Genomic DNA, 12,124 nt, shown 5'->3' on the forward strand with positions numbered 1-12,124 from the left:
CAACACTTACTAACAATCGGGTGCTAACAAATTAAACAAGGTGGTAAATACAAAGCTTGTTTATAACAAGCCTGCACAAGAAAATATACTGTAATGACCCTGTCTTGAACATCCTGTAATAGTCCATTGTTCCTCTCTATCACTCTCATTCAGCATTTTTTTAATAGTGGATGCGTGGCAGCAAAGGAACCAATGTGATGTGGGATTGCACGTGCACAAATCATGCCACGTAATAGAGGTGACAGAAAGACCCTGCCATACAGAGAAGTTTTGAGTGGGCTGTTAACTGGATGTGGAGCGTTACAAAACCACCTCACATCTTTGCATAACTTGAAGAAGACAGAAATGTTTACCAATAAATGCCTGAAGGATTTGTAAACCCAGAAAAAGAGAAAAACCATTTTATCTACGAAGGACAAAAAAATGACATGAATAATGGGAATGAAAAAGGAAAATCAAAGGCTTCATTTCTGAGAGATTATTGAGTCTTATAATCACATTTAAAGTTACCATAGTAGCAGAAATAGGAAGAACCTTTCCCCTTCTATAGGTGAAGAGAAGGTGTAGTAATAAGAATCTTCATGTATGACAACTGAATGTTTCACCTTCACTCACATGAGAAACAATGAGTTAACTGACCACCACAGTTACTGGCATTTTAATTAGATTGTGTATTGAAACCTGGCATCTGCTTTTGTTGCCAAATTAAAATACTGAATAGACACTATTGTGAATTCATGTCACACACACAGATTTCTCACCATCTAAAGGAATCTTTCAGATTATCCAAGTGGCTATGTATGTAAAGAAATGGCTTTTGACTGGCCACAGGACACCTGACTCAGCTTTGTCTCTGCAATTAGGAGGTCATGATAAAGGCAACATCAATTCTTGATTTCTTCACAGTTCACTTTCCTATGGGAACTATATTTTGAGGTTCACATTTATTTTCTTTGTGCATTTCTCATTCCTTCCATCATTATATCTTCCCTGCTACCAGACTTCGCTGTTCTATTGTTACTTGGTGCTCAAGGAAGGAGCTGGACAACCATTCTGTGTGAAAGTTGTAAATGTTTAAAAATATGACAGCTTGGAAATGTAAGAAACACAAGGGCTGAAGAAATTTTAAAAATAAAATAAAACAAACCTCTGGCATAAGACATCCCAAATTCCTGTATGGCAGAATGCTATTTTCGAGCACTTTGGCTTGGCAAATGTGCATTCCCTGAAGAAGCTGAGGTATTACAGATCATGCCAGTCAGTCATTTCTATCATGCCAGTCTGTCTTCATCAGACAAAATGTATTTCAACAGTGTCTTTCCCCCTTTCCTAACCTGACTTTAAAAGCTTACTGCAATTAGTCCCTAAAGTCTGCTCTGCATCTGGACTCTTAGGTGCTGACTTCACCCTAACTGTATGCACTTCACCTTAAGGATGGCAGTATACATTGACATACTCTGGTGCCCCAGTGCCCCTGCAAGTATTTTGCCATCCTTTCAACAAACCTTGAATTACTGCCATGTCCTTCACTGGGCTGTAACATGACTCTAGGAAAAGCTTAGCATGTCAGCAGGCTATTTGGTCTCTGTAGCTCTAAATAAAAAGTGTCCAGTTAAACTGCATTCGCTGAATTCTAGCCTTGGATTGCATGCATAGTTTTTAGAAGAGAGAGCTTCTCTAGAGAAGAAACTCTACAATCCCTTCTGAAATAACTGGGGAAGAAGAAAACAAGACCTAGGCCAGAAACTATCTCAGTGGTTCAGTCTAAAAGGTTAAAAACATCTGAATGATGTTTTTCCACCTAGTTTCCTAGGAACTTTGCAAATGCTAAGGTAGCACATCCAGCATGTGGGGTGGGGAGACAAAAGGCTCCTGCAAGACCATGCTGTGACTTCCATAATCAAAGAATAACACTGTCAAGACTTGAAGACTGCTCAAGTCACCCCCTTTAGCAAGAAATGAATCATTTACAGAAAAAAAAAAAAACCCAGAAATTTAAATTAATATAAATGAATACCCAATGAGTATACTTTAGACAGAATTGTTTGATCTTCCAATTATAACAATTACTCTTGTTTTATATAAAACCTACACTGTAGTAGCAAATAAACAAATTTGCTATTTCTACTTTGCTCACTGGTGTTAATGTTAATTACACTTACGACATAAGAGGCAGACAATTATAGAAGGGATATAATCTTTCTGATCTCCCTTAGTGAAAACTGATGGAGTACGAGATTCCCCAGCACTGTGAGGCAAGGAGAACACTGGAATAGCAGTGTTTAACTTGGTGGGAGTTCTTACTCTCATTTCTGTATTGGTTTCCAAAGTTATTCTTCTTTAGAACTATAATTTTCCCTGTTTGTCTTCAGCAGAAAGGCTTTTATTTCCTGATGTACATACATGATTAACAGATTAGAAACATTTCCCTCCCACCTCCTTTTTACTCAATGCTTCTGAAACAGGGAGGGGAGAGGGAAGGAAAAAAGAAAAAACAAAATCCCAAACAGAAACAAAACAAAACAAAACAACGCCCCCCTCCCCCCAAAAAAAACAAAACAAAACCCCACCAAAAAAAACCAACAACCAAACACAAACCCCGTACTACACTGGCATGCATATAACCACAAGAAAGACTACATTTTTGTTCATTGTTCAGGTGCCTACTTAGTGTTAAGCATTTTAGCTTTTTCCAGTTGCTGCTAGCTACATAGGAAAAAAAGCACAATCCTGGTGGCCTTCAATGTATTATGATACAATAAACAACATATTTAATAAAAAAAATGAAGAATGCAGAATGGTGGCCATGCAAAGAATACTTGAATGGCACTCAGGAAAGGACCTTTATTTGGCTTTCCTGAACTTGTTTAACTTTTTCCTAAATGCTAGATCAATTTAAGAAAGTTTACCAATCATGATACTCTGTTACGGTACACACATCTGTTGTTCCTCTTCAAGGAAGATGACTATGAACAATATAAATTACAATATATAGTCATTTATGGAAAGGGTTCTCACTCCCACCTCCCCCTTCCAAGAAACTAGACATATGAAGACACATTTCTCTTTGAGAGGAAGGATAAGGCAGAGGTTAATTTCATCCGCACAAACCAGAGTAGGATAAGCTTTTGGAAATATTGTCAAGCCACATTCTTAATGCCTGGCAAAGTGATTCATTCAGAGTCATCACAGGGAAGGAAGTTGAACAGAATCAAAAATGAAACAGGATGGGGGCTTAAACAGGAGAAAGAAGTGAGAGAAAGGAAATGTGATTATTCAACATGGCTTGAGGTTTCAAGTTCTGTGACTGGATGATTTTTTTAATATGTATGTAAAATATCTAAACACACATAAAAAAATATATGTACACACATTTATGCAGGTATAAAAATGCACATGTGTATGCATGTATTTATAAAAATCAACTTGTTTCTATTGGAAAACAGACTTGTATTTGGTGATGGCCTTCCAAATCTGCCTGTTGAGTTATTTGCTTTAGTACAAGGTGGCATTAACACGGTATGGGAAACAGGGAAACAAACAAGAATCCCCTCTGGAAACCCACAAGTTTTTTACAATCATGCTCCAATTCCACGCAACATGGAATCCACAGATTATGGAGTTATACACTTATGTAAAACTCCACCACAATGTAACAAACACATTCCCTAAAGAAACACTCTGCGCAATAAGACTTTTCTTTTCCTTCCACCCATCCCCCCCAAAAACCCCACAGCATTGATCTTCTTCTCCTAGCAACTCAGTGAAACATGAAAACGTTTCTCTTCTCCAAATATTTTTACTGTGAAACTTTGAATAATTAGTCATGTATCATGACAATTTTAGCTAATTCAAACAGAGAACAGTATGTAGACTGTTTCAGTAAATACGTTCACTTTCAGAAGCCTAGTGTAGATCACCTCCTTGGATTCATCATAACTGAAAACACATTATCTGTGTAACCAGAATTTCCACTGATGAAAAGAATAATTCTGGTTCCTGAGGAAGCTGATAATTTTTAATATAATACAGGCAATATTTAACTGATTTCCAGCTCTTTATGTTTCAGAATTGACACCCATGAGTAAAATTTAGCATTGTATAGTCCAATAATAACTTCTGTGTTATTTTTCATGTTCAAAGGGATATGCAGGTTCATGAACACCACCCGTTAAATCATGTCATCAGAAAAAGAAACTTGAAAAAGGCTTGCATGGTCAAAAAGTCACCCTGGAATGATGTATTAGAACGAAGACTTCTAAATTCTACATCTCACCTCCCAAACAAATTTATCTCTGTTTGCAAAATATTCCTTATTTAGTCCCCAGAGTGAAACCTGCTGGATTTCACTAACAGAAACAAAAGGGCAGGTATCTTCATTCTACAGGATAATCATTGCAAAAATGCACCCTTTTAGTAATAAAGGGTTGCAAAATATCCTACTTTTTGCTTCATTTAGGGCAGCAAGTAAATACATACATGCAAACATAGAGGAAAGCAGGATGAGAGCTAAAGGTTTTACTCGCTTCCGAAATATGTATTTTAAAGTTTCCATCTAGGAAGGATTATAGAGCCCAACACTGGCAGACAAACTATACCCATTCTGATAATATTATTATAAATATATATTTACAGCCTAAAAGAATTAGTTTTGATATACTATGTTCTCGGTACATCTTCTGCTTTAATGACACTCTACCAGTATTGCCACTACTAAAATAATACAAAATTTATTAACTTGAATTTCCAAGATCTTACCACTGAAGTGGGTGAGAAAACAAAGGGGAAAATCTAACAGTAACACAAAGAGTGACATTTTATGCACATACAAGCATCAAGGTTGTGTAGTTTTAAAGCACTGAATTATCAAAGAATACATGGAAAACATTATATAGTTTTTAGGAACTAAGAAGATATTCTGCCTAAACACAGCTAACTATATGACAGTATATGATGTAGCTGCTTTGAATAATTAAATAAGCCCCCACTCCTTCAGTAAATACGTTCACTTGCTCCTTACCCTTGGTATTAATAAGTTTTGCTCCTTACCCTTGGTATTAAATGGGAAGTCAGACTGGGACAGGCTTCATTAAACAATAGTCTGTCGCTAATTTTCTTTGGGATATTTTTAAATAAGGCCTCCATGATCCAGGCATATATCCAGAAATAAAACAATGTTTTATTTTCTAAAATTCAATTAGTATCTTAGTAGTCAGCTACAGCTTAATAGTGGCCAAAACTGTAACAAAAAGCCCTGGGTGGCATATATGCCATAATAAGAGGTAACAGCTTCAGAAACACATGTAAATCTACACCAGCTGAAAATCTGTTTTCTTTTCTTAAAATGAATACATTGCTTCTCTCATGGAAAGTCTTTTTTTAATGCATTACATTCAGTTAAGCACATTTCAAATTCATCTTTCTGAGGAAAAGCAACTCTAAGTAAATGACTTCTATTCTTTTGGACAGTGTATACTGCAACAATGATTGAAAGTGTTTGCACAGAACTAGGGCAGGAAAAAAATGACTTCACTGGGAAAATGTAAACAGTATAAACAAGCTTGGGAGACTAAGGCAGATATGCATGAAAGATAACTGGAAAACAAAACTCTGAAAATGCAGTTCAGTTTTGCCCAGACTCTCAAATAGGGCAAAAAGAGAAGTATTGCTAAAAAAATATGCTATTATGGAAATAAATTCAATAAGAAGATCTGATATTGTACTGCACTGGCTGTGTAACTGTCCATTAAGATAACAAATAAGTAGAAGGCTAATTTTTGCTGCCCATTGTGCAAATGTATTACACTGAAAACATCAGAATTGCCAGCATGAGTGCAAGAAGAAAAAAAAAAAAAAATTGGTTGTGAAAACCCATGGAAATCTTTCTCCTTTTTCTTTTAAATATTAAAAGGAAACTACATCCAAATGTATTCAATTTAAAATATTAACACTCATGACTCACAGTTCTCTAAACAAAGGATGAGGTTTAGGACTAATTTACTTTGAAAGTCTTTTTAAAAATGTGTCTCATTTTAGTTGGCATGTTAGGAATAATAAAAATCAGTATTTTATAGACCTGCATATATTGCACATATGTACACAGAAATAAGATATTACATTATATGTCTAAAACACAAACATATACACAAACACACTTTCAGATTTCTTTTACTGCTTGAAGTTACTTGTTTGTCAGCCCACATCAGTTTTAGTAATAGAAGTATTCACTCCTTCCTTGACACAGTAGTATCAGGAATATAGTTAATTCCAGAGCTCTGACAACTTGCTGCACCAAAGACTTACAACATTTCCCAGTAACAAAATAGTTACGTGAGCCACTAAGAGACTGTTTTCAACAACCATAAAGCTAAACAAAGGAAACCACCACATATGAAACACATGGCTACGTGAGCTTTATAACAGAGATGACCGTAACACTGAGTTAATGCCAATATTGTGTATACACCCTATAGGAATAACAGCTAATCAGAAGCACAGAAGGGATTTTGCTAGCAGATCAAGAACACTATAAACACATTGGGAACAGATGGGATCAACTTCTTAAAAAGAAGTTCTGTTTTGTTTTCCTAACTGTAGTCTTAGATTTCTCATTGGAGAAATTCCTTCAATTACTTTCATAAATAGCTTCTATTCAGTATTCACTATAGAAGTAGCTACATATATACTTTCGAAACATCACTGTGTAAACGCTTTTATTAAAAACGCATTGATAGCAATAGTATTTTCCAAATGGCCATGGACTGGTTTGAATTTTTTATACATATGATTTTGTGAACTCTTGGGCCCAATCCTACATAGCAAGCTATGTACATGCAAGAATGCCATTTGAAGCAGCTGATTAACTTGCATGCACAGAACGCAGAATTAAGTTAGAAGTATACTGGTGGTGAAGGAAATGTATGTGTCCTTTCCTCCCTCAGCTTTCTTTGTTCTTAATCTTATCCTAGTCTAAACCTAGACTGCAATACCCGGACAGCCCACAGAACAATACTGCATTCCCAGAGTAAGCCCCTTTATTTGGTCAGGTAAGATATTAGTCACCCAGAATGAGACATGCAGATTTGCATTTTTCAACCTACGCATTCAAAAATTGCACAAGCAACTGGGTAGGTGATGCATGCGTAATTCCTTCAACAGAAAAATACACACATTTAGGAATATCTGGCCCTTTTGACAGTCAGTGGGAAAAATCCCACTGGTTCTCAGTGGGCCAGGATTTCAACAGTTGTATTGTATCAGAGCGAGCCTATTCAAAGGGACAAATACTACGTTTCTTGATGCAGAGCAAAACTCTAGCTGATCAGGAATTCAGAGCACAGTAACATTTGACGTTGACAGGACACACATCATGTAATTCCTGAACTTGCAATGCACATTGTGTATTCAGGTACTCAGTGCTGCCTGCTAAAAAGTTCAATCACACTGTTCTACATCACTATCCTGCCACTGTTTTTGCTTAATCTGCAAATAATGTAGATTCTGCCATCAAACCTCCAAACACATGTATGGCCTGACACTTTCTATGTGGGCAGTCCCAAACTAGTTACTTGAGAAGAACATAAGTATCTAAATCATTTTGCTGCAATACTTCTGAAGACAGTGGCTCCCACTGCACTGATCATTAAAACAACATGAATGCGTTCTCTCCCAAGTGTCATCTTTTTGATTTAGTATCACCATGTACCTTTTGTGCTTAAGACTTTCAGTCGTATAAAGACTTTGGGATTGCCCTATATGCAGTGAAGTCAATGAGAGTTTAAGTAGACTACAAAAGTTCATACTATGAAAATGCAAATTATTATTTTTAATTGAGAATTTCAGACAGCATCGCAGCATGGGTACTTTTAAATAAAGACATGGATTCTGATTTGGTCTTACTCATATTTATGCAGACCTAGTGTGTCTCCTTCCAATCCACTGAAAGGACCTCAGATTCAAAGCACAACAATCAGACTTTTAGCACATCACTGATCCAAACAGGTTTAAACTGCTAGATGCGATACTACTGCAAATGAATATCAAGATCTCCAATATGATGGGAAAACCCTGCAATGGCACAATTGTAAGAGCAGCAAAATCTGACCCCAAGTATCTGGCATAAATTTACTAAGGCAGAGAACAAAAAAAAAACTCAGCTATTTTTATCATTATTCCAATCTCAGACCCTCTAAGTTATATGGATGACTAAACAAATCATTGTAGAGCAAATTCAAGTGTAATTTATAGCCTATATTATTTCTAAACTATCCTTCAGAAACAAGATTTCTTTTCCTGATTCTACAGATCCATTGCTTACACGCACACAAGCAAATGGCTAGAAGTAGCAATCTCAGTAATGCAACTGTATGTGTAAAATGAGAGGATATCACATTTGTTTTGGAAAGCTGAGGAAGGCATGGAATCACACACACCATTGTTCAATAGTTTCTCAGGGAAACAAAATAGTGGGGAATTACATTTCAATAAATAACTTCAGTGTTTGTCCTAAAGAACTCTAACAGTAGCACCCCAGCACGTGTACAAGCTTCAAACTCAAACTTTTTCTCTAGCAAACAAAGTCCAAACGTAACAGAAGCTTTATCTTAGTTGTGCAATTACAATACAAAACCCAATTATGAAATAACTCGAGTATGACTTCTTTCAGGTACAACAATGTCAGTAAGATTAAAGGAATATTTAGTAAGAAAATCTATACCACTTTATCACCTAGTTCAGCCTCTCTTGAAAGAGCTCCAGCTGTACTGAATGAGTCCTAAGGACCCTTTTCTAACCAACGAATCTCTAATTCTCTCCAGCTGCAAAGACAGAAATTTGGTTAGTTAATATCAGAATTTTTAGACAAAATCCTTAAAGTTCTTATACCTTAAGATTTAAGTATTTTCATGTCCCTTTCTACCTATTTATCACTTATTATTTCTTAAACGATATAACACTAGCTATAAAATCACCTCAACGTTTCACTCCCTAAAAAATAAACGAAGCTTTTCACCCTTTCTCCCTGCAGATTACACATAACACGCTGAGGGTAATGCAAAAGCATGTACACATGCGTAACTACAAATGCGTTCAGATGGCCCAAAAACCCACTGTTGTCCGGGACAATAATGAAACGGTTTTGATCAGTACTCACCTCACCAAGTTTACACAGAGATGGTTTCAGATAAATCAGTTCTATTTCCCTTTCAAGTGAGGGAGAAAGGAGATGTTTCCTTCCCTCTCTCCCCCTTGGCCAGTTCAGAGGGTTCCCACAGCCTGCTCCTCCCGCTGGGTATAATCCGGTTGCAGAGCGCGGTGGTTGCGCGGAGCTGCGTCGGGAGCGCGTCGGAGTACGAGAGCAGAGCGGCGGCAGCGGCAGCCGCGTAACATCAGCGTTTCCTGTGACATCACCCTGACCCCGCCTGTACACTGCTTTCGCTCACTGCTCCCTCTGTTAACGGCGCATCCCGAGGAAGCCCGGCTTTTCTGGCACCACGGGCGGTACCGGGGGGATACCCGGCCCAGTCGCCGCTCCCGCTGCGGAGGCCGGCGGCAGCTCCTCCACTCCGAGTAAAAGCTGGCGCTATGCAACAGAACCGGGAAAGACTCACTCGCACCCTTAGAGAGAAGACCACTGGGCCTGTCTTTGCATACAGCGGGCAGTAAGAGTCATCCTGCTCCTCGAACTAGACACAGAGAAATGAACAGGCTCGGACCTCTATGCAGAGACAAATAATACGCAACAATATTCCACCTCAGTATGACTGACCTGGCCTGCCTCTGCCAGCAAACCACAGGGGCTGCATTATGCCCTATAATGTAAGTGCTGAAAAACACTACAGAGAGAGGCTTTCATTCCTCTAATGTAAAACTGCACTAAAGGTCAGAATCAGGTTTTCAGATTAAAGCAAGTGCATAATTTAAAGTACCACTTTGTTTTATATCCAAGAAACCAAACAACATCCGAACAAAGAAAACCCAAACCCTGTATTTAAGTAAGTCTTTGAAACATACAGGGTAGAAAACAGGTAGCAAGAATATTGCTGCACAGATGTCTAGGTCACATTTCTTTGAATGCCAGTGATTTGAAAGCACAAGTACAAGCTACCCAATTTGAAAACTGGCATAACTGAAGAAAAAACAAAATTAATGACAGTTTTTCTACTAGCTTCAAAGGATTTTGCATCGGGACCTAAAAATGTTTCTTTGAGAGCATTTATCATTTGTTGTTTGTACAACTGACACCTGTGCTATAGGCAGAATCTGTGCTCTCCAAGTGAACAAGCAGCTGCTAAGTGCATATGCTGACAAATGGGGAGTTCATGAAGCACTGAGCTCAAATAGTAACACCTGTGACACAGCACTCCTTATGTGAGGCCATAGGGACCTCCCAAAGGCTGTGTTTTCTTAATTGCACATCCAAAATATAGCTGTTTCATTTGCTCATGAAACAAGGTAAAATACTTTGCTTGCTTCTCACTACCTGGTGCTCATCTGCTCTTTTTACCAGCAGAAACATTTGTGTAACATGCCATGAACTGCATGAAGGCCACTGAAAACCACAAGCCAGGGTGAGAAAATATTGGAAGAGGGGCAGGAATACTTTAAATCCGTATGGCCACTGGACATTACAAATTGTGAAAGCACACTATAGTGTTACTAAAAGAGCAAGCATATGACTTTAATACTAATTTGGCATGTGCAAGTCTTGATGCTTCTAGGATCTTACATCAACAGGAGAATGTTTTAGTTTTATAATTAGTGAAGAACTAAGAGCTGGCACTCTAAACTTAGTCTAGGCTATGTAAACAGATATAAGACAGGGATTAGCTTTGATTCTGAACAGTAACGGAAATATCTTCTCTGAAACCAACAGTGTCACCTCAGGTAGTGGAATGTCCTAAGTGGTGAGCCTGGCTGCAGTATGTTAAACAGTTAGGTCTAGAGTATAGACTACCACATGGTACGTTACATACTGTAACCTAGGAAATAACTCATGTATTCCAGCTAAGCACATGTGTTCAAGAACAAGCATCTGAATCAGCTGTAGAGATTTATTGCATGGTCCATGTTTGATTTGCCATGTCAAGTTGGGTAGAGTTGTGTATATGTGTGTTTTTTAATTATTATTTTAGTTCCAAAGTCTTATATTCTACTTATATAGCTGTTATTAGACCTTTCTTACACCTACTCTACAGGTGTTGGAGACATCTCAGTGCAATGTGCACTGCAGGGATGCTGAACCTCATAACCCCCCACTGTACTTCAGCTCCCCCTCCTCCTGGCTGAAGGAGCCAGGGTTAGAACCAGGGTGACTCTGAGCCCTTCAAAGGGAGCTAAATGAGCTCCAACAACTGTGCTTGAAGCAAAGAATCAGAGAATCATAGAATCAGCTCGGTTGGAAAAGACCTCTAAGATCATCAGGTCCAACCATTTCTCCAGGACTGCCAAGACAGCCACTAAACCGTGTCATTAAGGGCCTCAGCTATACAATTTTTGATCACTTCTAGGGACGGTGATTCCACCACTGCCCTGGGCAGCCTGTTCCAATGCCTGAACACCCTCTTTGTGAAGAAATTCTTCCTAATATCCAATCTAAACCTCCCCTGGCACAGCTTGAGGCCATTTCCTCTTGTCCTGTCTCTTGCTACTTGGGAGAAGAAACGGATCCTCACCTCACTATAACCTCCTTTCAGGCAGTTGTAGAGAGCAATAAAGTCCCGCCTGAGTCTTCTCTTCTCCAGACCAAACCTCCCCAGGTTCCTCAGCAGTTCCTCATCACACTTGTGCACCAAACCCTTCACCTGCTCTGTTGCCCTTTTCTGGAACTGCTTAAAAAAAACCCAGCCTCCCACTTACCCCAGTTCCGTTGTGATGTGAAATCTCCGAGGATACACGTGGTTTTGCCGATGACGAGCCCGGCTGTGGAAACCAGCACCGCACTGTGGCAGGTTCCTCTCCGCTGGGGATGCGGGTCCCGCCGAGGAACGGAGGGCTCCGGACTGGCCGGGCCGCCCGGCCGCAACACCCCCCTTTCCTCACCTCAGGCCCATCGAACACAGCAGCCGGGCACGCCCCCTAGCGGCGGCGTCCCGTGGAGCGGGTGGAAGAACCGGGAGTACCAAGA

The 12,124-nt window shown here is 39.0% G+C and overlaps 1 protein-coding gene across 2 annotated transcripts in view; it reads right to left on the reverse strand.

Annotated features, from left to right (window-relative positions):
* The window catches only part of CALCRL (calcitonin receptor like receptor), a 71,958-nt gene extending 59,986 nt beyond the window's left edge, over nucleotides 1-11,972 (reverse strand). Inside the window, exon 1 of one of the 2 annotated variants that reach the window (XM_065669868.1) lies at nucleotides 11,857-11,972. The gene's annotated coding sequence lies outside the window, so the exon portion shown is untranslated. Of the gene's footprint in view, nucleotides 1-9,151; nucleotides 9,508-11,856 lie in introns of those variants that run through there. The other variant, XM_065669865.1, reaches the window with a different exon arrangement.
* Between the last annotated feature and the right edge of the window lie 152 nt (nucleotides 11,973-12,124).

Source organism: Lathamus discolor, chromosome 3 (genome assembly GCF_037157495.1).
Source record: "Lathamus discolor isolate bLatDis1 chromosome 3, bLatDis1.hap1, whole genome shotgun sequence".
In the NCBI taxonomy this organism is placed as follows: domain Eukaryota; kingdom Metazoa; phylum Chordata; class Aves; order Psittaciformes; family Psittacidae; genus Lathamus; species Lathamus discolor.